At 38.9% G+C, this 27,490-nt stretch overlaps 1 long non-coding RNA gene across 1 annotated transcript in view; it reads right to left on the bottom strand.

Annotated features, from left to right (window-relative positions):
* Positions 1–250: 250 nt before the first annotated feature.
* Positions 251–27,490, bottom strand: part of LOC131080397 (uncharacterized) — a 74,692-nt gene continuing 47,452 nt past the window's right edge. Inside the window, exon 3 of the long non-coding RNA XR_009114161.1 lies at positions 251–326. This is a non-coding gene — a long non-coding RNA (uncharacterized LOC131080397). The remainder of the gene's footprint in view (positions 327–27,490) is intronic.

The following is a 27,490-nucleotide window of genomic DNA, read 5'->3' as shown; positions in this document are numbered from 1 at the left end:
CAACAGAGATGCACAGTATTCCTAATACTATCCAAAACAAAGCAGAAAAGAATGATCTATTCAGTGCTCTGAAATTAAAGATCTGCAAGATGTAAGTTCCTTTTTAATTTTTAAATAAAACATCCTTTGAACTTCTAAATCCCATTCAAGGGGACTCTGACCTTTATCCAAGACCAGCTACTGTGCTAACACTTTGGATGCATATAGAGGAAAAATACGGACAAAAGGTACCGGAAAAGCTTTTACTTACAGGAATGCAGTGTGGCTTAATCTTTTTGTTTTTAAGGTGCAGTGATTTCAGCATCTACAATGTAACTTCAGGCAGTCTGAAAAGAAACAGGTTAAAATCTCTTTCAGTTATAATTGGTATTTCAGATTTAATTAAAAATTAAACTTTCATAATGTTTCACCATCCAAAGCAATGCATTATCAGTCAAGCGTAGCCTTTTTTTTTTTGTTAAAAGAAGCTCTTCCCAGAGTAGTTTGCAATGAAAGAAAAAGGGAAAAAAAGCAATTGAGAGTAGCAAAATATATTTCTTCAGCAAAAGATCTCTGAATAATTTGGAAAGAAGCCTTCTGCCACTTAATTTTAACAATCAACCTTATACTAATTAAAAAAAACCCCACAATTAAAAAAGACAGAAAAACACCACCACATACCAAAGACTGTGAGGATAAAAATGTTAATTTCAGCAAAACAAGGACACTGCTAGGACCAGAACATACGCACCAAAAGGGAAAATATGGTTTTACATAATGCCAGCCAACAACATTTTTTATAAATTCGTTCTACAGCATGCAGCACTTTCAGACTGTTGCATGGAGAAGCAGAGGAAGACAAGTTCAAAAGGAGTAAAGCTGTTTTTAAAGTGTACAAGGCAAAAGGTCCCTTGCAACCCTTTGTTAAGGGATATGAAATAGCTCATCTATAAAACTGTATGGTTTCTTATAATGTAAAATAAATGTCACATTACTGTGCAAAACAGATGATCAAGAAGTGGTAGCTGCCGACACAGCATTCGAACAGATGCAAAATATATTTTTTTTTCAAAATGCAGTTGAAATAGTTGGAATGACAATAAAACTCCAGGGGTTGTACCATAAATATGAGTTTAAATGTTAGACTGGAGTTTAAAACCTGTGGTTTTAATTATATCTAATTATAAAGGCTCCAAAACCAGGAGAAACGAGAAAAACAAAAAAATATTAATAATAAATTAAAACAATTTTGCAGTAAGTTGTCAGGATTTGGCCTCGCAATAACAAACCATACAGCAATATACACAGACACATACAATGTACCAATGACTCATTAAAGGAACAAATCAAAACTTCATTAAATTTTATTTTTAAAAGGTGACAGCAGAACTTGCCTAATTTACCCCATTCAAAGTCAAAGCTATTGTCCTCACCAGCAGCACACTTGCAGAGACGGTCAAATAAATCCCGGTGCAAATCTAATACTGTTTTTAAATGTACCACTGGCTGGGAGCAATTCCTAAGTGTAATTTTACATTGTTCTCCCATAAGTAAAAATACAATTTCTCAGATGTCAGTCTTATATGAGGCTTCTCAATCCATCCTCATGGATCTTTAAAATAAAATGCACCATACCAGACAACATACTGTCACACAAACATGTTCATACACACACCTATACCACAAACAAAAATAAGCTCACAAACTTATTTGTAGGTTTAGTTTTTCCACTCTGTCAAGATCAGAGGTATTGAAGAGCAGGAGGCAAAACAGAGAGCACAGAAGTGGACAGAACAGGAAGAACCAGAAACACTTCTTGAGCATTTGAATGAACAAGAGCCCTCTCATAAAGGCACTAGGATGATGCTGCCACGAGATAATCTTTATAGGCTTGGATGAAATTTTTCCTGAAGGAACCACCTGACACACATGTTCCTCTGTTCCTCTTCCTTTAGACAACCTTATATCACGCAACTTTCCTTCTTTCTCCTGATTGACACCTAATAAGGTAGAGAAACCTAATAAGGTAGTGAAGAAATCCAGGCAAAAAACTGCTAAGTCCATCAGCAGCAGGCAATAGCACAACTGCCACATATGGGATAACAGTTTCAGCCTCTGAACTTCCATTTCTTTCACTCTCTTCCCCTTCCAAATTTACCCCTTTTCAACATTTTCAGGACTGTAAGGCTGGCTTGCTGGCAGGGCAGGAGAGGGGCAGCAGTATTTAAAATCCAATGTTATTTCTTCTAATGAATGCAGTGAAAAACTGACCTCAACTGGGAAAACAAAGAGCATTCACTGAGGGTAAAATGTATCCCTGTGTAGAGAGCCAGTATAGAGAAGTCCTATTCCAATGACCTAAATAGGAATAAATTGGTGCATGGACTTCACCACAGTGAATTTTGTCCAAAATTCCATTTTATTTTTTTTTTTTTTTTTGTAGAGAACGAACATGGGTGTCTCCTGTCAAAGCACAAAGGCACAGCACCTCCTTCCCATGCTGGGCACAATCCTGACAACTGCTCTTCAGTGTATCTTCCTAGTGGTTTTAAGATGAAGTCTCTTGTGCTTTTCCCACATTTTTCTGATTGGGCAGGGAAAGGGGGGAATGCAACATTTGGCATTACTCTGCAAGTTAGCCTGAGGACATAGTGCCTGCACATAAAGTGGGCCCTCTCCTCAAGGCAGGCATAATTAGCACACACTGTGATTCTTCTAATACAAGAAATAGAGCCTTGGAAAAAGCTCTCTGTAAGAGCTTGCCTTCCTGTGCACAGGTGAGGATGCTTAACACCTGTGGGGCAGGAGATCATGATTGTTACATGAAAGGGGTGCCTGAATCCCCTTATGGAAAGAAAAGAGACATGGCTCAAGAACAGTCAATGAACTTCTCCTTGAGAGAAGCCCAAGAGCTGGAATTGCAAGAATGAGGAGTATAGGCAGGTCAGGAATGAGGCCCATGAGTAAAGTGTTAAAAACAAGGCAAGTGTTGCCTCTTAGTAAAGGCTTGAAAAACAAATATCAGAAGGTAAACAGGTTTCACTTTGCTCTCTCACAATTCCTTCTTGCCACAAAGCTTATGCAGAGTGTGAAAACTGTGAGATTTCCCCTCACAGTTACCAACTCTACAATGACTGGAGTTCATTAGCAATATTTCATGACCCGCATGACTGTACTTTGCCTGACTCATGGTTATGGTCTAATTCACCACTTTGATAAGGATCAGATTCCTTCAATCTAAAAATTAAAGAGAAGGGAAAAACGTGTAATTTTTAATCGGGAAACATTTCAGAAGATGTCAGCCTTCTGCAAACTCTTAGCAATAAAGAAGTTCCATATCTGTATAGCTCTGATTTTCCTTGAGTACCTTAACTCAGCTGGAGCAGGTCAGAGTCGTACACAGCTGATTAGTTATGAGGAGAAGGAAGACTAGAGGAAAATACATTATAACACTTTTAGAATATCTTTAGAAATTTCTAGATATAGAAATTACAACCTCAGTCAATTGATCTTTTTCAAGCTCACTTCTTGAGCTGGAAATCAACAATGAAGCCACTGCCACAAGTAACTATTTAAAGAAGGCAAAATACTGATGTCCTTCCTCAAGGAAAAAAACCTCATTGATAATATTAAGGAAGTTGTCTTCAACAACCAGGTAATGAGGGAAAGGGAGCACACTGGGAAACAAATGGACACACAAAAATGAAAAACAAGCCCTTTACCTTCAGGAGAATATTCAAAAACACTCATGGGCCAGTTAAGAGACCTCAATCCAACTTCAGAATCGAAATAATTACTTAAGATATGGCCTAGAACAATTGTGTCACAGAAATGAAAAATGAAAGTCAATTGTACGGGTACCTCATCTAGCAACAAATATACAAATTCAGGAATTGGAACCAGTATAGACACATCAGCACAATGCTCTGTTCAGGCTCACTGGTAAAACAAAAGAGCAAATCTTATTAACACAGATATAGCACTACTTTACTGCTTTTTTTAGGTGAATGCACTTTAGTTGGTATTAACTCTCTATAAACAGCTTTACTTTTGCCACCCGTTCCTTGTCCTGAGTGGAGAGAATAAAAAAGAAAAAAAAAAGTAATAGCAGCGATTGAAAAATCCTCTCAAGAAGTTTGAATTGGAGCTCTTACTACACTTTCAAAAATATGCTGGAATTTAGGTTATTTCCAGCTCTGCCTTCAAACTCATCACCATTTGTGGCTCAAACCAGAGTCACAGGGTTTGTGGGGGGGCTTTGTAATCTGGCAGAATAGAAACAGAGGACAACCTACAGCATTGTGCTGGGATCAAGGGTTCCTGCCACTGCAGGAATGGACAACAGGAGACTGAAGGTTTCTTTGTCAAAATAGTAAATCTCTATCTGTTATTGGTTCACTGCAAAAATGAATGCCCACAGAGATTTTGTCGTCCTCATGGCATTCATCCTTCGAGTTTACTTTCTCAGTGAAGATGACACCCATTACAAATTTTAATTTCCAAACCATGGCTGTTTCAGCTAGAAAAGCATTTTAATCAGGAAAAAAGGTGTATTTTTGGCTGCAATTCACACACACCCCACATCCCCCAAAAGTATTTGAACTATTTTTGTTCAGGTATGATAAAACCTGCCTTTGGGTGAAGACTGAGACTCCTTGAAATCTCAGTTTCAAAATGTTAGAGAGAATCAACTGTATAAAAGCTGCAATGCATAATCCACTCTAATGGTCACTTGGAAACAGGTACTGGATGCAATTTCACCACAAGGGCTCTCAAACCTGTTAAACATGTTGGATCCCTCAACAGCACAGTCCATGTCCCTCATTTATTCCTCCTGCTAACAGAGTTAGCAACAAGCACTTGAGAAGCCCAGCTGTGAAAGCACATGAGAGCTGAACTTCTCAACCCACAGAAGAGTTGGTCTCTATAGCTGCACTTAGGATCTGACCTGGGCTCCCAATGTTTAGGAGTTTAATGGATAGTTCTGTTATATTGGGTGGGACCCAGCATCCTTCTAAATACCTCTTGAAGCTTTCCTCCTACGCAGGGGCGATGATGGTAATCAAGTTGGCTGCTGAAAACCATGATATTCCTTATTCCAACTGTTTTCTTGCACAAGCTGTCCCTAGATCCTGTTTATGTTCCCAAGGAACAGGAACAGTGACAGCATGCAGCTTTCATGAGGCCTTGCCCAAACAATTCTTTCTCTAAAGATACAGCTTTTTGTGAAGCAGCTCTGAAGCTGATATTTGCTGAGCATCTCTTGGAATACAGCTTGAAGACTTTACTTATGCCCTTTGCAAGCTATTGTAGCATATAAGCTTCTCCCACTTCTTTTCAAAGTTCATAATGCTTTGATCTTCACAGCCTCACTGCTCCTGCTGAATGGTATCATCTCCCATGGCTCATATTATCTTTAGTGCATAAAATGATAATACCTGTTAAGAAGCAGGCTCTATCACATAATCACAGCAGAACCTTCACATTTATTCTGGTTTAACAGAGAAACTTACATCAATAAATGTTTCATTGTGATGGGTATTTCAGTGCGGTGACAAACTGGGCGGATAAAGGAAATGTGGTGGATATAATTTGTTTGGATTTTAGCAAGGCCTTTGACACAGTACCACACAGGAAGCTCATAGAGGCACTAGAGAATTATGGTCTGAATACTATTACAATAAGATGGATAAAAACTGTCTGGCAGATAGGAAGCAATGAGTTATTAATCAATGGTATTACAAAAGAATAGAAAGAAGAATCTACTCTGATGCTGAGCAATAGGTGCTAGGATTATTATCACTACAGAGATTCATTAAAGATGAGAAAAAGAATGTAAATATTGACAGCATCCAAAACAGATGATTCAGAAAAAAGAAATTCATCAAATGCGAAAGGTATCAAAATTGTAAGATTAAAGTAATGTGCAAAAGCCAGAACAATGTGGTATTTAATGTATCTTAAAATGTAAAAAAAGTTATCCAAAACCAATACAGAATTTTGTTTCAAATTCAGAAATAGAAGGTTTTCACTGTGTTGGCTTGAATTCATCATGTTACTATGCACTGGTATGGCTGAGTTCTGAAATTTGCTCCCTTGGAAAGCAAAATAAAATAATATATATCAGTCACTGTGGTAAGGGACAATCATCTGGCCTATTTTCTTAGACTATCCATACTAATGATTAAAATTCTAAAGTTTAGAGTAATCACATATGACATCCTTAAAGTCTTCTTTGGAAACAGGGGACTTTTTTAGTTGTACTTCCTGAATTTCCACTGCCCTGCACAGCTAAAGCCATTTTGTTGCTGATTTCTGGTACAGAAGATGACATTGAGCTATTCCCACAGAGACACTGTGTGCATTCAAATGGGTACTACCTCTCCACTTCCTTCACAGATCTGCCCCCAAAAAATTCAGCCTGACCCTTACTTGTGAAAGGGCAAGATCCTGGATGAAATGTAACATACTTAGATGAAATGAAAAACCCCAGGGCAATGCATATAAATCTCATGGGACATATGGCAGGGAAGGTCCAAGTGATAAAACTTTATCTGGAAGTCTAGCTATTCCAAAGTGTTGAACAATTAAACATAGCAGTTGACCATTTCCAGGATAAACTCATCCGTATCAGCAGGATGTGAAGTTCACTATATCCTGCCTCTTGCTCTTTCCTTGAGTGGAGAACACACCCCCAGCACCAAAGACTCTGCCTACCTGTGCCCCTTCAAGAATAAGGCCAAAATAACTTCTAATGCTCTCTTTTTTGAGACAGCAAAACAAGTGAGTGAGTGCTACATGTTTTAAACTGTAAGAAATTTAGGAAAGTTGTCACAACTCCTCCTCTTGACTTACTGCTCATGGTCATTGTCTTGACATGCGACATCAGGAGACTGTACCTGGTAATCTCAATCACCTATGAAATCCACCATCTGTGGTTTTGGGACCTTTGATCTTCTCCCAAGATCTCCAGTATTTCTTCTACCCTCACACAGCAGCCTAAGCTCATTTCTTCTCCCTGACCAGCACCTGCTTCCCTCCATCTTCACTGTGAGAATCTGTCTTGCTTGCACTCCAAAAATTCAATTTTCCTTTCTTGCTGCAGGTAGAGAAGGGAATAGGATGAAGGTGTGACACTTCCTTCACAGGAGAAAGAGACAGGGAGGGAAGTGTATTTACAGAGAGGCATGAATTTGTGGGTCTCATGTCAGAGAAGTGGAAAGAGTCAGAGGTGGCATTGTCCACTTCAGGTCTCTGGAGCAGCAGTGCAAGTGTGGCTTCTGTGGCTCCAACAGACTTTAGATGGACAGTAGGTCCAGCACTGTCATGCTGCCCTTAGCAGAAGCCTTATCCCCACAGGTCTATCTTGGGAGGAACTTGCGATTCTGATGTGTAAGAAGGCCCATGCTATCTTTTAAGAGTAAATAAAATTAATAAAAAGCAAAGTCAGGACTACAGGCTAAGTTTTGAGTTCATACAAGCAGGTGCATCACAAGTGGTATCAGGCCTCTTCCAGATTACACATGGACAGATTTTATTCCACCATATGCAGAAGCACAAATCAATGCAGTCTTTTACTTCAGCACATTATTTATGTTTTTTTGCCAGAAGGCCATTAACCTGAATCCCAAAACCAGCTCCATCTTGCACAACGTCATGCACAAACCATGCCCAGAAGTTTCACATTATTTCAGTTTATGTAACTGCCATATTAAGCTCAAGGCCCAAGGAGGATACTGAACAATATCTTATTGTACAGGCTATTGAGATTCAATATTACAAGGACAATGCTACCAACCCCCTCCAATTTCATTCATCTCAGAAATCTTTACAAATTTAATACCAGAGGACTTGGAGACCTTTAGACTATACTGCAAATCTGCTGCTTAAACTTTTAATGTAACATTGATGCAAGCTCTCAAATATCTCCCAATAAAGTCCATACTTGTAATTCTTGTTTAATTAGACATCATCCTACAAGAAGATAAATTCAAACCCAGCTGGAACTATATAAAAGTTCAGGAAAGTTCAGTTCCTGCACTGTGATTTGGCAAAGCTCTATTGTAATTTTTTTTCCCCAGAAACAATGCAGAAGAAAAAAAAAGAGACTATATCAGCAATGATTTCAACTGATCACTGTGTCAGGACCGGAAATAATATCTGGAAGAAAAAGGAGAAAACAATCTTCCATTTACTTTCAATATTAGTAAAAACAAGAAAAAGATTTTTATACTGTCAGCCACATCCTGCAAAATCTAGGTAATAAAGCAACAGCATAATGACTAGATAAGTTTGAAATGGATTTTTAAAAAGAATGGCTACAATCTTCTGAAGACAAAGTATATCTAAATACACTGGAGGACTAGATTCAGAGACCTCAGCATCCTTGAGGTCCATCCCTGAGGTTGGCCTGGTCCATTACAAATTATATTTGTAGTTATTCCAGGGACCTTGAGATATAGAGTGCATACACTTAAATCTATGTAATATTTATCTTTGCTTCAGATACTTAAGATGAGGAGTACATGGTATGAGCCCAGGTTCGTGGGGCTTCTGCAACAATTGAATTGCTCGAAGTTCCAAGACTAAAATTCACTCTGGCTCCATTTGCCCAACAAAAAAACCCAAAACACACCTAACATATAACAGAATGCTATTATTAGCAAAAAAAAAAGTTTGGGTATTCAACTTGTTCCATAATCTATGTTTAAACAGATGAGACCAAATGTATCCTCCTGGTGGTCAACCAAACTACAGAATTAAAACCGGTAAATCATTTCTTAGCAGTAAAAAAAAATTCTAACAAAAACCCATGTACAGAAAAACACAAAATTAAGTTCCATCATGTTAACACTAACTCTGGGCAAAGTCTGCAAGACCATATGTTAATTGCATTCCAGGTAAAAAAGATGAGAAGTTCAGATATGAAATTGGTAACTAAATTTCTAACAAAACAACAACTTCAATCTTTTTCAAGTCTTTTCCAAAATACCAGAAGTGATTAGAACACATTGTGGACCAGTCACTTGCCAAGTTTCATGTTTGAAATCAAAGCTGTTTTAAAATTTCCTGAACAACAAAAAAAAGCATTTTAAAACTGGTAACATTCAGTCATGGTGATATAATCAAATACTAGCCAATCTGAATTTTGGAACATTCTTGATCTAATGCCTTTATGTTGCAACAAAGCCCAGAAAAATATTTCAGGCCCAATTGCTGAGACAGTGAAAATAATATTCATAAATAGAAAAGGATAATTTACATATTATACAACTAAATTTTTTATTTCTTCAATATGCCTTGAAAGAATTAAAAGGATAAATCCTTCAGGACCTTTGTTGTCATAACTGAGATGCATCTACATTTACCACATTTACCAAATTGGAACCCACCTGTAATTTGTATGGAAGAGCTGAAACTCTTCTTTTCCCCTCCTCTGCACCTCCCACAGAAAGAACTCAACACTCTTCAAGCATTTTCTCTACCAATAACTATAAAAAGGAAGTGGGTCTATCAGGGAGGAACTGCTTAGTTTCTTTGCATGTGCTGAGGAACTCTTTCTGAATTAATTCAGGCCAGCACCACCTCATACTCTGCTGCCCCCTCGCCCCCTTAAACAATGCATAAGGAACAAAATTTGAACCTGTACCTTCCACAGTAAAAGTACTTGTGAAATACATGAAGCCTGCCAGGATACAAAACACCAACTGCTATTCCACTCTGTGCTACCTTTTTAAAGATTGCTGGATATTTATTCTAATGTAAGCAAGCAAAAGAATCAAATACTATAAGAAGCCAAAATTTAGGGAAATAATTTACTATAAAAAGAACACTCTAGGAGTCACATGTACCTATAAATTCTCATTATGCATCTGTGTGTACTAAGAGAGATTATTATATAAAATACCATATTATTTAACATCAAGTGAATGGAGGTTTGGTTTCAATTACCTGTAGTCAACTGTCCTTGTAATCAATTGGTACAATATCAGGGCTAAAATTTCCAAGCAAATTCAGCCTTTCCTCCTTGAATCTCAAAATTCTTTAGAAATACGCTTTCTTTTCCATTAAGAGGTTCAGTGATGCCAACAATAGATACATTACTCTCCCAGCAGATCTGGAGATGCTGTAGCAGAATTCTGAAGTCCAGCTGCCAGATTTTCTGCTGTAGCCATCTGACACAAAACTCTCCCTCATGCATTTCTCTCTTGTAGCTGAAGTTTTTACACTTTAACAATGCCCTATGACATTAATGTCCATATTTTCTGACTGACTGAGCTTCATATTTGGGCAAGAAAGAAACTTTCCATTTCCTAAGCTATAACAGAAACCAGCCTAAGGTTTTGTGTAGTCAGTGATCTCTTTTCTGTTCTCATTGACTGGAACTCTGCATTAAATATACTACAATAAATAACCATTACAGAAGGGCCTGATGTTCACAGAAATAAATAAATGTATCTCTAATGAGAATTACAGGAAAAAATTGTCTTTTTCGTAGTTCTAAGCCACACTAAAGTTCCAAAAGAAGGAACTACTACACAGTAAATGCGTACAGAATTATTTCCTAGTTCTGCAAGCCACCATCTTACATAAGATAGTACCAAGGCCACTTAAACATATTAGCCTATTAAATCTGCATTCCCTTGTTGTTCTTAAAATCCTAATGAAATGTTCCAGACTGCTATTTGTAGGACTTCTGAAGAGTCATACATTACTACCATTTGTCTGAAAGTAGGATGACAGTCCACATTCCATTGGTGAGATACTTGCTGATGGCCTGCAGAAAAACCATTAGTCACACTGCTCTGGCTCACCTTATTTCCAGTTCCTAAACTTCACCTGAAAACAACTCCACCAGCACCACCCCATACCCCAAAATACAAAACAACAAATTCCCCACAAAACCAGCTAAAAGCACATTCAAGATTTAATTTTGCACTGAAATCAACCCCAGTTAGGTCCTGAATAGAAAACTACACAAACTAACCTGGAGGGGAGAGAAGCCTCACGTCTATGAATAAGAGGAGAATTGTCTCTCATTTCCCAGGATGTCTCCCACATTAGACATAGATGTGTCCGTATCACGAAAAAAGAAAGAACCCCATCCTTAAGTTGCTAAAAGTACAGTTTCAGTCAGGAAGGGTTCTTAGCTTTGAGCTATCACTGTGCTAAAAAGAGAAATGGTCAGGAAACGCATTACTCTTGAAAATTATTTCACATACAATCTGTAAACATGTTGCCCTTTTAGGTAAAATGGCAATTGTTTGAAAGCCAGAAACCAGAAACATTAAAGTGGAAGTGATCTTCAAAGAGAGTTTGCAGCCCAAAAAATTGAAATCCGTGCCTTTTTTTTTGTTTTGTCTAAAAACGAGTCTGAAAGGACTAAGTAGGGACAGGTGAAGAAGACTGAAAAGAAACTTCTGCACTTTTGCTTTGGAAGTTTTTGTTTATACACACATATATATATATATATATATATACATATATAAAAAAAATGCAGGTATTCTTTTCTTTTCATAATATTGTAGGCATCTCTGAGGGACAAAATTTGTAGCAATCCCAAATTTTGTCATGTTTAATGCAAATTTTGTGCTTTCATTTTATCAGATATGGCTTATAAAAGAAAACTTAAAATTCACACAATTCAGGTTACAAGTATAATGCTGTCATAGTTTCCTTTACTATTTTTTTATTTTAAGGAATTCTTATTTTTCTTTTCTCTTATCCGGTCCCTTTGCAGTTTGAATGCTACAATACTATTTGATTGGAAGGTATGGTGGACAACTTCTGGTTTGGTGGGTGCAGAACACTGGATGTTCATATCTAATATTAAACTTAAAGGTGTTAAGAAACACAGCGATTTTTATTCTTCCAGCTGGTCAAAATACCATTTGTTTATTTTCTAGATGCTAGTTTTTAAGCAATGCTTGGAAAAATACGGGATCTTAACAACCAACTATTTGAATATGCAGTGGTAATAGCTAATAATGATTAAGAACTATTTGCTATATGTATTGCTAACCAATGCCAGTCTAGTAAAGGTTTGCTTTTAAGCTTTAAGCTGGCTTGACTTACCAGACTTTTAAATACTTGTTTGCTGTAACTGATGCCAACACCCAGCTTCTCACTGCATGGCTCATGATCACTCCCGTGATCAAATAAGAAAAGAAGGCTCCAGCATACATTACAGACAGGTGGCACGAATGAAAAAAGCCTTCATGCTTTACTTTTCACAAATTTGCCAGTGCATGACCAAAAAAAACACCCCAAGCAAGTCAACTTAAGTAATCTGTTTCTCTTGTGGCAAATTTCACTAAGTCACAGATAGCACAGGAAGAGTTAAACAAATCCCTCCTAATTTTCTGGATATTTTATTAATGGGAAGGTAGTGTTCAGGTAAAACTTTCAATCTCACAAATGATCTTAGGTCTCCCTTCTTCAAGCAGCACAGTCCAAACTGTCCTGGGATCAGAAAAACATTTTCACCTGAATTATTCAAACAGCAGAACCTGCCTAAATCTTTCAGCATGAATCATTATCAAGGCGAATGACAGCATATCTTCAGAAAATATTGACAGCCTGTTTACCACTACCTTCTACCTTCTCAGTATTTGGCAATAAAGAACCTTGAGATCTTCAGTCAGGAATCTGAAAATTACCCTCATCCCACACAGAGATCGATTCAATCAATCAGTATTTTCTTACTGCATAAAGAGACAAGTGGTTTGCCAAAGGTCATAGAGCAAATCATTGGTTGAGCCTGGAATAACTAAAGATATCCTGTCTCTGGACACCAGCTTTTTCTCAGGCTAGAATTGTGCTGCCTGAATACAACCTCTCACTAGTACTCTTAATTTACCAATTTCAACCAGATTTGCTAAAGGCTTTGAATAAAAAGGCTGATTCCTATAAACTTGATAAAATTAAAAAAACAAAAGGAAACAAGCATGGGTAGAGAGAGATATTAATTTCCCCCCCCCCACAGAACCAACAGTACAAGTTCATACCTTAAGCACCACAGAACTGGATTTATAAATACACCTCAAAACCCAGGAAATACTTCAGTGAGAGGTCACACCTTCTTAGTCAAGAAGTCAACCAACCACAACACAAATCCATAGAAAACTTAAATTCCAATGCTTGCTAACTGTTTCTAGAAAATTACTGGAAGTGTATTCTTCTCCTCGACTGCAACCTTCAGCAGTCCTGATAAAAATGAACCTCATGAGAAGTAGTCTTCTCATTACCTTCTTGAGGTGGAACAAAGATTATGTATCACCAAGAAACATCAATACACATAAAACATATGTTATTGGAGGATTCTCCTAATATTTTGGCTACCCAGTAACTTTACCTACTAATGTCTTAAGATATCCAGAGTATCCTTCTGATTCGAAAGTAAGGGGAAAAGCTAATTTCTACATTATTTCTCTTCCTGCAACTTCAAATCAATCTGCTTCTGGCCTCAAAAATCACATAACTGTGTCAATAGTGCAAGGCACATTCAGGCGTGACCATCAAAAGAGAAAGGTTAAATAAGTGACTTTAAGACTACATAAACAATCTGAAGGTGCTAAACAGCCATTCATTAGTACATACTGCAATTGCTTGAGGTGGGAGAAGGACTCACCATAATCTGAAAGCATTAATGAATTGGTTAGCAATGGGCTGGATATTGGCTCGGTCAGCAAATAATTTTTCCCATGGAAAAGGCAGCATAGAGGAGAGATTCTCTTATAAACATCACAGGTGGTCACAAAAACCTAGGCTACAGCTCCTGCACCAAAGAGTAATTTCTGCTGAACAGCCACTGTAGGAGAATGGACAGGGTAGAACATACCATGGTCTGCAAGAGAGGAGGTGCCCTAAAAGAGAGGATTTAAATGCAGCCCTGGAAACTACCAAGTTTTGAGTAGGAATCTAAAAGAGTAGATTGGGAGTGAATCTGTAGTGTCCTTTCCACATTTTATGAGATTTTTTTTACTTATTTCTGTTGGAAAAACAGGGTATGTGAAATAACAGTTTGACTTCTGTGTTGCCTCTTTTAGGCATCATCAACCATTTCAGGGTGTTGTTATAAAAGACAAGTCTAAAAATAATTTTTGCTCTCTGACAAGCAGTATGATTGCTCCATTAGCCAATACCATCACTCTTCCAGAAGCTGTCAGTAAAAAGGCAACTGATACCTACATAGGAAATAACTGCAATACCTCAGGTCACGCAGTGTGACAGCGATGTGTGAATGCAGACTACTATGTACACCAAACTTCACTTTCCACTTCCGTATTTCTTCTCTTTTCCTTCCTAATCATGTGACTCAAAGGATGGTAATGTAGTAACCCCCACCCTGACAACACATTTATACCTTAATCAAACCCACACCATGTGCTTCAAGATGCCTAAAGAACTGGAAATTAAAAAGAAAGAACCAGTCCTTCCAGGGCTTCTGCGTTTTCCACTTGCACTCTGGAAGAGTACTGTGCTTGAAGTATCTGCAGACATTTTCCTCTCTGCTTATTCCATTACTGAGATCAAAATTCTGGCCCATAGCTCCTGTTTACAGCCAGTACTGCAGAGTTTAAGCACTTCATTACAGAAGGAACTGCTGGCCTTCCATGCAACCTTCATGCACAGAAGTGGTGCTCAGGTTCTGATAAGCACAGACAGAACAACGCATTCCAACCATGCTGGAGAACACCCTTCATTGTCTGAACAGTTTCTTTTCGTCTTTCCTGAGTCACCACCTGCGGATTAACACTCAACAACATCTTTTTCTGGGAAGCAGTGTTTCTGAAAAGCATCTTGCTGTGCTAAAAATCTTAACAGGCTCATCACACAGGTAGTCATGACACTCCCTCTTACTGTGATTTTTGTTCCCCATAATTAAGCTGCATAATAATAATTTCGGTACCACTGGTAAAAGAGTGAAGAAAAAAAATAATATACTACTTCCTGCACTAGCAGGATAAAATAATTTAATCCTCAGGCCAAATTAAATTAAAAAAAATATCTGAATATCCCCATCTAGTACACAAGTTCAGTGTTTTATCTGAGCGTGAAGTTGGTGGCTTAGGTCCCTCTTTTTTTGTTTTCTCCTGTGCTCTACTTTACATCCCAACTGTGACTGCATTCAGCAGCACACATGAGTGATTTCCAAATCATCAGCTCATATTTAGTCCCTATTTTCGACTGCACACTAGAGACCTGCACCTATTCCACAAATAGAAAAAATCCTAATGCTTTCCCCTAGGCTCCTGCTTAGGATTTCATTATTAATTATATTTGAAGGTTATACAGTTAAAATACTAACTTTTTTATTTGAACATTTATATTAAGCTGCTGAGATTTCTAGCAGCTTAGCAGCATTATTTCTGTATAAGAAAATAAGCCTCTTAAATTCTGCACGCAGGCCTCTCGTCTAAAATGAAGATTTTAGAAAGGCACTGAAAGGTAACACTGAGTTAATGATGCTTTTTAGACTGAGACCTATAAGACTGATCCCACAGAACTCTATCACTTATGCATCCCCTTGACCTCAAGCCCTTTCACCTGCTCGGCCAACAGCATCTGAATACAGATAAAGTTTAGCAAAAGTTACTTCCAGAAGATACCTCTCAGATTCATTGCTAGTTACAATTCATTACATGGATGTTCTATTTCCAATGCAATAAGAAGTTTAAATATTTGGTAGCAAATCCCAGAAGACAGTATTTAACTATTTTCTCCAGAGATTATCAAGGTTAGGCGCAAGAGTCATCCTTTGGGAGTCGTGCATATTATGGATAATATCAAGGAAATTTTCTTGCAGTGTGGATTTAGGCAGACAGACCAGATAACCTCAGCAAGAGGAGGTCAATGCCAACCAACTCCTATTTGACAACACAAACTGAAACTCCCAAATTTTCAATAACAGGCCAAAATTTGATTTTAGATATAATCTACAGTAAATTCAGAATATTGACAGTTGTACAAAAATCCAGGATAATTTCTCATTTATGACTGTGTAAGAGAAGAGAATTTGTTTCACCAAACCAGTTTAGTTCCTAGTCTTCTTTAATCAATGGATGTAAGCCAAGAATTAGATACTTAATGGGTCAAATGCTGAAAAGAATCCAAACAAAGAAAGGACACAGGTTTTTCAGATACATTATTTTATATTTATTAGTGACAACAAGACAAGCACCATCTTACATGTGTCAGAGACTGAATTCTAACCTACTGATTTTTTTTTTTTACCCTTTACCTCTTGGTACAACTCAAATAGATCTTTGCTCTTGGAATTTTCAGCCCATGCTTTTGATTGTGATGTACAAAAAGTTCATTTTCCTTGGTCCACCTCAGATTTTATAGCTGGACCTATCGACTTAAAAATCTGTACAATCTCATTAAGCATTCCCACCATTCACTTCCTCTCTTTAAAGGATTCTTGCTGGTCTGCAGCACTGAAGGTTCTCCCTGATCACCATGACCAGCTACAAAATCAAAAGTATCCCGATGGCATTGCTTTCAAGATGACAACACCATAAAAGCACCCAACCACTTTGAAAAATGAAAGCCCCTTCAAAAAAAGAGCTGACCCTCATGCCTTGATAAATGAGACTATACAAGTACACCAACCCATCCTCTCTTCACAAGATCACAGCATGCCTTGTACCAGGTGACTGAGTCAAAGCAAAGGCTGCATCACGATAACTACTCAGCAGTTTGAGCTGTATTATAGTCTGGAATCCATCTCTTGGAAAATATCACTGGAAGCATTGAAAAAATACATTTCATACACCTAGGGCTTCTTATTATCACCCATGCTCTATATAAATACCAACTAATGACAGCTAGCTAAAATGAAATATTCAATGTTTAAACCTTAAAGCACAGCAAAACAACGCTGCATTTAAATCTCATTAAAGGAAATGTATACAAAGCCTTTGATCAGTTTTTCTTAACGTAAAAATAACAATAAGTCAAATAAAAATTCAAATAAAATTCTTTCCAAATTTACGATGTGCAAGAACACCGAGAGGCATCAGGGTGCTCCGTCTAAACAAGGCAGAATCCAACAACACAATTTTTAATCAGAGGCACAAAATGGTGGGACTTGTCCTTGCTCTCTCTTGTCTTTTGAAAGGAGCCATACACACCCCTTGTGTCTTTTAACACTATCAGGAAGCTGCCTGAGGACAGCCTAAGTTTCAGCATAACTTGCAGAGACTCCATCTCGTGTGCCAAGTTCCAGCCTGGAGTGAATTTTTAACAGTAGAGTTATAAACCCGTGAAAATGGGGGCTTACAGCTGAACTGCCGACAAACCCTTCACTGCGTGGTGCACATGGCGCCAATAATAGACAAAACTGCCCCATTTTATAGCATGCAAAAAGGCTGGAATTCAGCTGCTATCAGGCATAATAATAAACTTCTGCTAGGGACTCAGGCTCTCAGCCTCAGATTTACATTCTCTCTGTCACTAAGAGTTTTTAAGTTAAACAATTTTACATGAAAATGCAGCACACAACATTTATATTACTCATGGCATTTGTTCCAAGTGCTCTTGTGCTAAAATGCTGTGCAACTTTCCTCCTGCTCTCCACCTCCTTCTCCCTATCCTGAGACAAGAGAACTGGGTATCGACCCACTCACTCCTTCTACTCTTGGGCAGGGCTTCATTAAAAAAAATAAATATCCCTCCAGATTGCCTTCTTGCTGCACTCATCAAGCCACTCGAAGAAGGAGGGAAAAAAAAAAAAAAACCAAAAAGCTAGCTGCAAAAAAGCTGTAGGTTCAAACTTTCCTCCTGCTAAAGAGCTGAGGTCAGATATGGAAAAACTAGGGGAAAAAAAAAATAAAATAAAAGGAGGCTTGCTTCTCACGCAACAGACATGAGGGAAAAAACCCCATCTGGTCTAGAGAATGTAAAAGATCTTAAAGAGATGTCACCCAAGTTGCCCCCAGTCACCAGAACAGAGATCAGCTATTCAGACAAGTTCTTAAACACAACTCTGCACTCCTTTGAAGTTTCCTTTTCTTCAGAAAACTACCCTTCACTCCCCCTAAGGAACAGAATTACATCAGTGACCACCAAGTTTAAATTTATCTGCCCAATGTCTATATTTTACTTTTTAATCCATCTCTCAGGAACAGCTTTTAACGCATTTGGATTTTTTTTTTCTGTCATAAAATATTCTATTTATTTCCCAGCAGCTGGTGTCAAAAAAGTTGTTGTTTTCTTTAAATATTACTCTTAAATAAATAAAATCTGTTTTCATATCATGTAAAATTAGTTTTGCCTGCTGTGAGTTTGTGGCATTACGAAGTGATCATTTTCCCCATGAATTATTCAAAATTAGGGTAAAAAAGGAGAATAAAAAGATGATGGACAATAGCATGCCATTCAGTTTGTCTAAATGCTGCAGTCATACTAATAGTTCACTATGTGCAGCACAGATGAAACACTTTTTCTTTGTCAAATGTAGCCACTAACCTTAATTTAGTATTTCAGAGAGAGATACTGAAAGAGATTCATTTCACTCCTGTGTCCCCCTGTGACTTATCTGGTTGGTCAAATAACAGACACGTCTCTTTTTGCCAGCAAGATATCAATATTTTGGACAACAAGTTTTTGCTTGCTTATCATCTGTTCCATGGCTCGACTAGTCCTTGACGGCCTTTAAGTTTCTGGGTTTTTTATTTTAACCTATTCTTTGTTTAAACCTCTGGTTTGACAGTGTCTCTCTGTCTTTTACAAAAAACTATTAGAATTGTTAACATTTCCTCTGGAGTCTTCATATTACCCTGTCTTTCAGAACTGCTGTAACTGCACAGCTGTAATTATTCTCATTTTGAATTCTGACTGTCATATTTGGAAGGGGGTGAAGGGTGGGATTTTAATAAATCATTCAGGCTCCCCAAGGTATATAACATCTTAACAAATCTACTGAGAACTTTTAAGGGAAGGGCTTATGGACTGAATGTATAGATAAACTAAGACAAAAAATTCATCAAGAAGAATGAGAAAATGATAATAAATTTGTGGGTAAGAAAACACAGTTTAAAATTAGTTTAAAATGCTATTTAAATTGGTTTATCACTAAGATCTTTCTTGTAATATCTTGAAAGCAGAATGTTTTTATGAAGCTTCATAATATGGCTACTTAGTAAAACAAGTTTACTCTAAAAGAGTAGGTTTAAGACTGGAATTTTATCTATCATTAGAACACAGAAATCAATTACATTCCATTTCAACTTCTACAATCTATACATTATGGCAATTAAAATATTTCTATTACAATAATGCCCAGAGTCAGATCAGAAACAACAATCCCTTTTACCATACAGAAATAGGGATTCCCTACCACATATTTTAAACAGAGTGTTCTCCAGAAACACCAGCCATTTTTCACCATCCTTTGAGCAGGAAGAAGTTTCAAAGTTCAGAAAGAAAGTGAAGATTTTTTGAGGGAGAAGGAGAATGGGTGGAGTTTGTTTTTCAATAATCAGAGTGAATCTCCCTCAGAAAACAATGCAGATGGATTTAAATGAAAATCCTGGACCTGGAGATTGGAATCCTGGACTGCTTTCTCTGACCAGTATAATAAAAAGTGGAGTGTTTCATGCAGCAATGGTATGTTGATCACAAAGTCCTTCCACAATAAAGCACAAACACGCCTGTTGTCAATTAGAAGTATGATTACGACGAAGTGTCCCAAATTCCATTATCCCATAGCTACAAGCCATTACTCTTTTTTCCAATTTAATTTTTTAAGTAGGTCATTCTGGTATACTCAAATTCCTTTTCATTTTTTTCTGCCATCCATGCCAGCCCAATTTTGGCCAAGTCCTCAGACCCTCGAGAAAAAATAAAATCAACATATTTATTTCATACATAATTCAAATATTGTTATACACAACTCTCACCCACATCTTGCAATTTTGTATACACTAGACAGTAAAATGCAGTAGTCCAGGAATTTTGCTTGCATAGCCTCTCAACATTTTTCATTTGGAGGTTAATGTAAATAGTAAATATTTCAGGCTTACTAGACACAATAGGGTGTTTAAAGCACAAAGCATCTCAAGACCTAATAGGAAAGAAAATCATGTCTCAAGCTATCTGAAAGGAAGACCCATCTGTTTCCAGGAGTCATCAGCCTCCTGCCCCCACACCAACACAGCTGCTCCACAGCCATCTCAGCAGTACCTACAACACTGTGATGTTTGCAGAATTTCCCCACTAGATTCCCTTTGTGAACTTCAGGAAATTGTAGAAGGGACCAGCTCAGGAAAACCAACCTTTACTCTGAGCTTCAGCAGAAACAAGAAAAAACTGTGGGAGTAGTGTCTCGATGCCCACAAAGCAGATACATATGCTGGATGCAAGGTAAAAGACTTCAGATCCAATTCAAAATTTTGTAAGATATCCCATAAACATTTCGATGGATTAAAATTCGAGTTAGGAACCTTCCCCAGTGTCCACTCTGCCTATGGGGACTGCTGGGACTCACCAGCGCATTCCATCCACAACCACACCGAGAAGTTACAGACTGCTTCTCCAAATAAAGAAGTGCTCAAGTACATTGCAGTATCCTTAGCACTGACTTTTGTTTTGGTTTTTGCTTTCTTGAGTAATACACACTCATTAGGAACACTGTAAGAGAGCAAAATGTACAAATCTACTGACACCAGTAAAATTGCACTGACGTATGCTGATTGAAATTATCGATAAAGATCTGAAAGGTAGGAAAGGGATTAATGCTAGTTTTAACAGTTTTATGGAAAATAGGTCTTGTCAAACAAACTTGATTTCATTCTTTGGTAAGAGTATGTATTTTATAAGCCTAAGAGCTTATACACTTACAGTTTTATAGGCATTTGACTTAGGACTACTGCAGAACATTCTAGCTCCATCAATGAAAGTGTGTGTTGAACTGCCAACTAATGGAAGAGCCTCAGAAAGATATTACCCTAAGGGGTCTTCCAACACAGGTGGGTTGAAGGTATAGGTAAAATTAGATACAGGTAAAATTAGTAATAACAACAACACTATTCAGCATTTTGATCAATGACTCATAAGTTATAAAATCACTGCTGATAAAAATTTCCAGGTGATGCAAAGACTGATATAATATCAGGAGAACAGGATATCAAGAGATAAGGAGAATCAGATTTTTCAAAACTTGCGTTCTTTCAAAAACTTTTTAGTAGGGCAAGCCTTCAAGAAAAAGGAACGCATTACAGGATGGGACATGGGTGCAGGTGGGGCGTGCTGCACCCTGAAAAACAGAGATTCTGAGAAGGATTACAACAAATAAACAACTGAGCATGAACAAGAAGTGCAATGTGGCAAAGATGGCCAAAGCAATCCCTGGAGGCATAAACAGGAGGTAGTGGGTAGGCTTTAAAAGACATTTTTACTTTTCTCTATTGCATTGTTTTCTAAAGAGATCTTCAATTGGGTGAAGAAAGGCGTAACAAGAACCAAAGTCTGGAACGTGAAGCCAAGAATGAAAGAAAGAAAAGTCAAATCGAAGCAGAAAAAAATCTCCCATTTTTAAACAGCAAGGGAATTGACCAGTGGAACAAAACCATCAATGGAAGGGAGGAGCTTTACCCTCCTGATGGGTTCAAGATGGAGAGAATCTGTTTGTGCAAAACTGGGTTCAAAACACGAATGACCTTTCTGACCCCAAACCATACAAAAAGAAATTTCTGACATTATGTTTCATGTGACCTTCAGAGTCAAAAAGAATATTCTTCCTTTTGAGAGACCATAACAAGTAGTCCACCCACAAAAGAGGGGTCCAGCACAGAGGAAAGGTTTCAATGTTTCTGAAGATTTCTGAGAAGAATTCTGAATTCTGGAGACAGCCTGGAAAGACACTGCTCATATCCTCTGAAAAATATGTGTGGCTTTGTTTGTTAGTCGAGTGACTGCTTTTTACCAGAATAGAGCTCAGCAGAGGGCCATCACTGAGAGCTCACATTCAAGCAACTCCCGGAGCTGGAATGTTTGGAGTCCTCTCTAGATCTGCTTCTGGATTCAGCTTCACCTTGTACTGGAAGCCAAGTCAGGTCTGCTACCCACACAGCATGTTTGAAAAAATCATAGAACCACAGAACCTAATTGGAAGGGACCTTAAAGACCATGTAATTCCAATGCTCTGCCATGGGCAGGGACACCTTCCACTAGAGAAGGTTGCTCCAAGCCCCAGCCAGCCAGGCCATGAACACTTCCAGGGATGGGGCATCTGTGATTTTATGATTTTTTTTTAGCTGTAGCAGTATTCTTAGACCATATGTCAATTTTCAGTAGCACGAGTGGTGGGAAATATAGTAGAGGATAAAACATAATGGTTTCTCTGCAGTCTGTTCCAATGTCTCACCACTCTCATAGAAGAGGTTGTTTTTCCTTATATCTAATCTAAAACTGCCCTCTTTCAGTTTAAAGCCATTATCCCATGTCCCTATAGGGTTGTTTTTCCAGTTATGATTCCTGGAATTCACAGATCCTGGAATATGCTTCAAGCTTTACGTTCAAGCATACATGAGATGACTCTGAAACCACTATGTTTTATCTTCTACTATATTTCCCACCACCCATGCCACTCAAAGTTTACATATGGTCTAAGAATACTGCTACAGCTAAAAAAAAAAAAAAAAAAAAAAAAAAGGCAGCAGATAGCTAATTTTCAAGTCCCACCTGAAAGCTAGAGCTGAAGAAACAAACAACCCCCTAAACACCCTGCTGGGCACAGCATCAGAGCTGGTTTCAAGGGAACAGCACCACCTACTGAATTGTTCCCAAGGGTCCCTCCAGGTATTCCTGGTGATTCTCTTGACCAAGAACTGACCAGCAACTCTAAATAAGTCACACCCCAAGATGGCACAGCTGCAGGCACTCAGAGTGATGAGATGTTTTCCATTCCTAACTCTAGCCTTCAATTTCCCTTCTACCTGCTGTAAATGGTTCAGCTTATAAATGCAATCATTTTTTTGATGTCACTAAAACTATGTTTTAGTTACAGTTACAAGCAAATGTCACTCATCTACACACTCTACCTACTCCTGAAAACAATATGATTTAAGGAGTATGTCAGCAGTAAGAAAAGACTCTTCCCACTGGATTAAAAATGTGCATTTTAAGAAAGGAAACACTTTTAGAAAGAAGGAGAGGGAGTCTTCTGTTTCTGTAGTTTATTTTTCTGCTTAATGAAACAAGGTTTCCAGCTTCTACAATAGCAGCTGCAAAGGCACTTCATTAATCTCCTGAGTGCACTGCCTCTCCCTGCATACCTGTAGCTGCCCTGCTCGAGACTCCTGAAAATTATCTGTTGGCATCGCTTCAACATTCTTATGAAATAAAAAAAAAAGTTTAAAAAAAAGTACAGAACTACGTGAATTCTACAACTCTCAGAAAGACCACCATCAAGTTCATGGTCTGTATTCTCCCATTTTTTGAAGACATCCAGCAGCACTGAACTCCAACTTGCTCCCAATTGAGAATAAATCAAAAGACCGTCTGTAGAGATCTACTCAAGTAAATGACAAACAGGGGAAGAAGTCATTACTGCTATCTCAACACAGACTGCGTCAGATGCCAGATGCTTGTTCAGGCCAAAGCCTTCAGGGATGATTAAAAAAACACACAAGAATTTTCAGAAGTGCTCAAGTATGCTTGGAAAACAAATGGTGTGGGAAGCAAAGACTGCTCATGTCTCCTAACATCATCTAGATGACCTGAAAACCCCGCGTGATGAGATTTGGCCCAAGGATTTAGACAAACTCAAGTTTTCCCACCTTGTTCTGGAGTATTTAACTTGACTCACCTATTGAAAATGGATGGATATGCTCACATTAATGCCCTCTATTTTTAGAGGAAACAGCATCAGTGAGCCCCAGACCTCACCATCTGGGGTTTCTTGGTTTAGAAACTAAACATTAATTATGCAAGGGCTTTACAGGGTTCTCAGATCTGTAATGGCAAAGCTACATAGAGGAAATAAAAAGCTGGCGACAGGGCAGTACTCACAGGTCTGATTACTAATTACATTTGCTTCCTTATACTTGCACCTGCCATAATTATGATAAAGGGTGGAACTTGAAGTAGAGTTGATAGAGGATTTTATGACAGAATTCCCTCCAGAACACTGGAGGACACCATACGTTTTACAGTGCAATATTTGTTAAAAACACAAAGATCTTTTGTGTCATCCACATCATGGCTAACCCATAGTGATTTCCCTCACAGATGACCAAAATGGTCTATACTGTGCAAAGTTTAGCTGACTCCAAATATAGAACTCTGCAGCAGAATGGAATGGAAAAAAAATCTTTGCTTACAATTCATTTCATATATGGATTTTAAAAAATAAAATCATTATTCTACCAAGTGAAAATCCTGGCTTGTGTTCCACTCAAGGTTTGGAAATTAATATGTAGGTTTGTGTCTATTCATTCAGTTAAATTTTAACTCTGCAGTATAATCTCTTCTTCTTTACAATATCACAATATTTTTCCTAATTGATCTCCAAGCTTGAGCTTCACTTCCACATAAACCACGACATACTGTTTTCCACATGCATACACTGTACACAGTAATAAGGAAATCAAACGAAAACTACAGAAGTGGCCAAAATGGAGGTAAGAGTGAGGGCTTATTTGCTGTTGTATTTTTTCCCCATTGGTGGAGCAACTTCCATAATGAAGTCCCTTCATTCACTGAAAAAATTGCTCTTCATTTCAGCATCCATTCTAAAAAGTGCTTGATAATATTTATTAATGCAACAAAACAATAAACACCGTTTTGGCACCCAGAGAACAAGCTAGTTAAGCCCATTGCTTTATTTTTTAATTCACAGGAAACTCGCCTCTTCCACTAGCTACCTCACCCCTCCAAGAAAAAAAAAATAAAGGTAAAGAAAACAAGACCTTAGAGAATGGGCAGCTGAGCAGAGGACTAAAATACCCCATGCATCAGGCAAAAGTCTGTAATATTATCTAGAACGACAGCCCAGCCATTGTTAGTGCTGCCAAAGCACTGCATGTTCGCTGTATCACCCCAGGTCCCTGGAGAATAATAAACCAAGCAGATCAGACAGAGACGGATGTCTCTGCACTGCTCCCACCTCAGCCGAGCAGGGCGCTGCTCCGCGCTCCGGAGCACGGGCGGGCAGGTGAGCCCACGGAACGGGCACTCGCGCTGGCAGGGGCGGGGGCCGCGAGCTGCTGCCAACAACCAGGGCCTGTTAATTATTAAACAGTTGGTATTGCTACAGGCCTGGCACTGCAACAGAGCAATCTCTGTTTCAGCAAGCGTAAGCCTGATTACAAGAGCGCAGGAGCCAAATCATGTTTACCATCATCGGCGAGAAACTCAGTGCCCCCAACAGGCACTTACTGCAGTGTCTGTCCGTCCGTCCTTGGGCTGCCTCCCTGGGGCACAGTAAGGAAGAGATGGCGGTCCTCAAGAGGGACAGGGAGGTAAAGTTTTTGACAGGATGGTCCTCAAAACTGTGGGGTACTCCCTGTACTGGCACTGCCAGTCCATGTCCTCCTCTCCACTTTTATGGGCCCGCACGTAGCTTCAGCTCACCTGAACTCAACACCTCAAGCACCTGATGTCACCCATGGCTAAAAAAGAATCTTCCACCTCTGCACAGGGCAGGAGTCAACAATGCTCTTGTGCATATAATCTATTTCACCTCCCAGCAAGGACAGTGTGCCACAGAGAAAGCATTGGAACACCTTCTCATGGAAGTTGTGGATTTGCCCAACTCTGTCAGGGTTCAAAGTCAGGTTGGATAAGGCCTTGAGAAGCCTGGTCTAATGGGAGGTGTCCCTGCCCATGGCAGGTGAGGGACTGGGTCTAGAGGATCTTTAAGGTCCATTCGAACCCTTTACCATTGTATGATTCCATGACTTCGCCAGTCTAACTCCTATGATTCAATGAAAGGCAACACTGACAAAGAACTTGGTATTAAAAGTTTTCTTCACCCGTACTGGAAGTTATCCTACAAGAAAAATCTGGAACACCTCCCTACAAACACACACATGAATTTTGACTGATCTAATTTAAAAAAATTATTTACAAGAATGCACAAAAATTCAGTCACACTCTATAACAGAAATTGTGAAGTATGGAATCTATTGAGTAAATGTAATTATCAAGAGCTATGAATAAAAAATACTGGGTCAACCCTCAACAATCTATTGCAATCATAACAAAGGAAGATCAGACCATGTAGGTAATAAGAAACCTTCAGTTTTAGCTTGTTTGTTTAAATGTACCTCATTTTGGTAGCCACAAGAGGCTAATTGCATCTGATGGCTGCTTTTCAGTCTGCATAAAACAAGCTCAATGATCATTTACTTCCTGATGAACAGGTATTTCTCCAGTTTTGGTGAGGTCCAGGGAAAGGGTGGGCAGCTGTAGTCACATAGTCAATTGAATCGCCACCACTGGTTTGCTATATGACACTGAGACCTGGTGGAAAGTGACTTTTCTCACATCCCCCCTTCATGAAATGGCAAAAATGAAAAGCCATGCATGTAAAAACTAACAACTGACTCTTTAATATTGATGAGGAGCTTAGCAGTACTGACATGGTACGTGTGCTTAGAAACACAAAGTTTGATTTTATTCTTCATCACTACAACAGACCCTGCCTGGTCTCATCAGCAGAGGGACAGCAAATGCAAAAGCCTGTGAAAACTAAGATTTAATTCTAAGTTGAGGTCACTCCCAAGTTAGGACACCCAGGAGCAGAGTAAAGCAGGATCCTTCAATGAACTCATTATGGTCTCACCATGAGGAGAGCCCTAGGCATCACGAGGGATCCCACATCCAGGGAAAACTGGAGCGTGCCACAGCTTCTGGGCAGCACAGGAAAGTGTTACTCAGACAGGTGGTTAGAAGCACAAGCCACCACCTGCTCCTGGATCTCCTGTCGCTGTTCTCTCCAGCTGACTCTGGCCCTGGCTGCTTTCAGCTGGCCAAGGCAGCTGCCCGTGCTGCTGGAGGGAGATGGCTGCGGGCTGCTCGCAGGAGAGGCGGGAGCAGCAGCTGTGCGGCCCTTCCCTGCCACCCCCTGCACGGCCCTCAGTGCCCAGAGAGGGGCACCCGGCTGGGGCTTCTATTCACATGCTCTAGCTCCATCAAAAACCCTTGGCTGCAGCACACAGGATCAACTTAGCCATGGGAGAGTCTGGAGCAGACCCTCCAAGGTGACCAGGAGCGATGGCTGGGCACGACTCCGAGGCGCAGCGAAGGGAGCGCACAGCGCGCTCAGCCACGGGACCCACCCTATGGATGTGTATGGCAGACTTCAGTCCCCAGAGCTGCCAATTTGGCGCTAACACATAATTTGTACTAAATAACCTTTCAAGAATTCAAACATAAATAATGTAATAATAGCAATTAGACCCTTTACTAAGCATAGCTGTATGAGACATGCAGTCCAGTCATTTCACAGAGGGTAAAAAGCACTTGACAAAGGAATCTGCACCTTCACAAGCACTAGAGG

Source organism: Melospiza georgiana, chromosome 2, assembly GCF_028018845.1.
Source record: "Melospiza georgiana isolate bMelGeo1 chromosome 2, bMelGeo1.pri, whole genome shotgun sequence".
NCBI classification, from domain to species: domain Eukaryota; kingdom Metazoa; phylum Chordata; class Aves; order Passeriformes; family Passerellidae; genus Melospiza; species Melospiza georgiana.
This window is presented reverse-complemented; position numbering and strand designations above follow the sequence as displayed.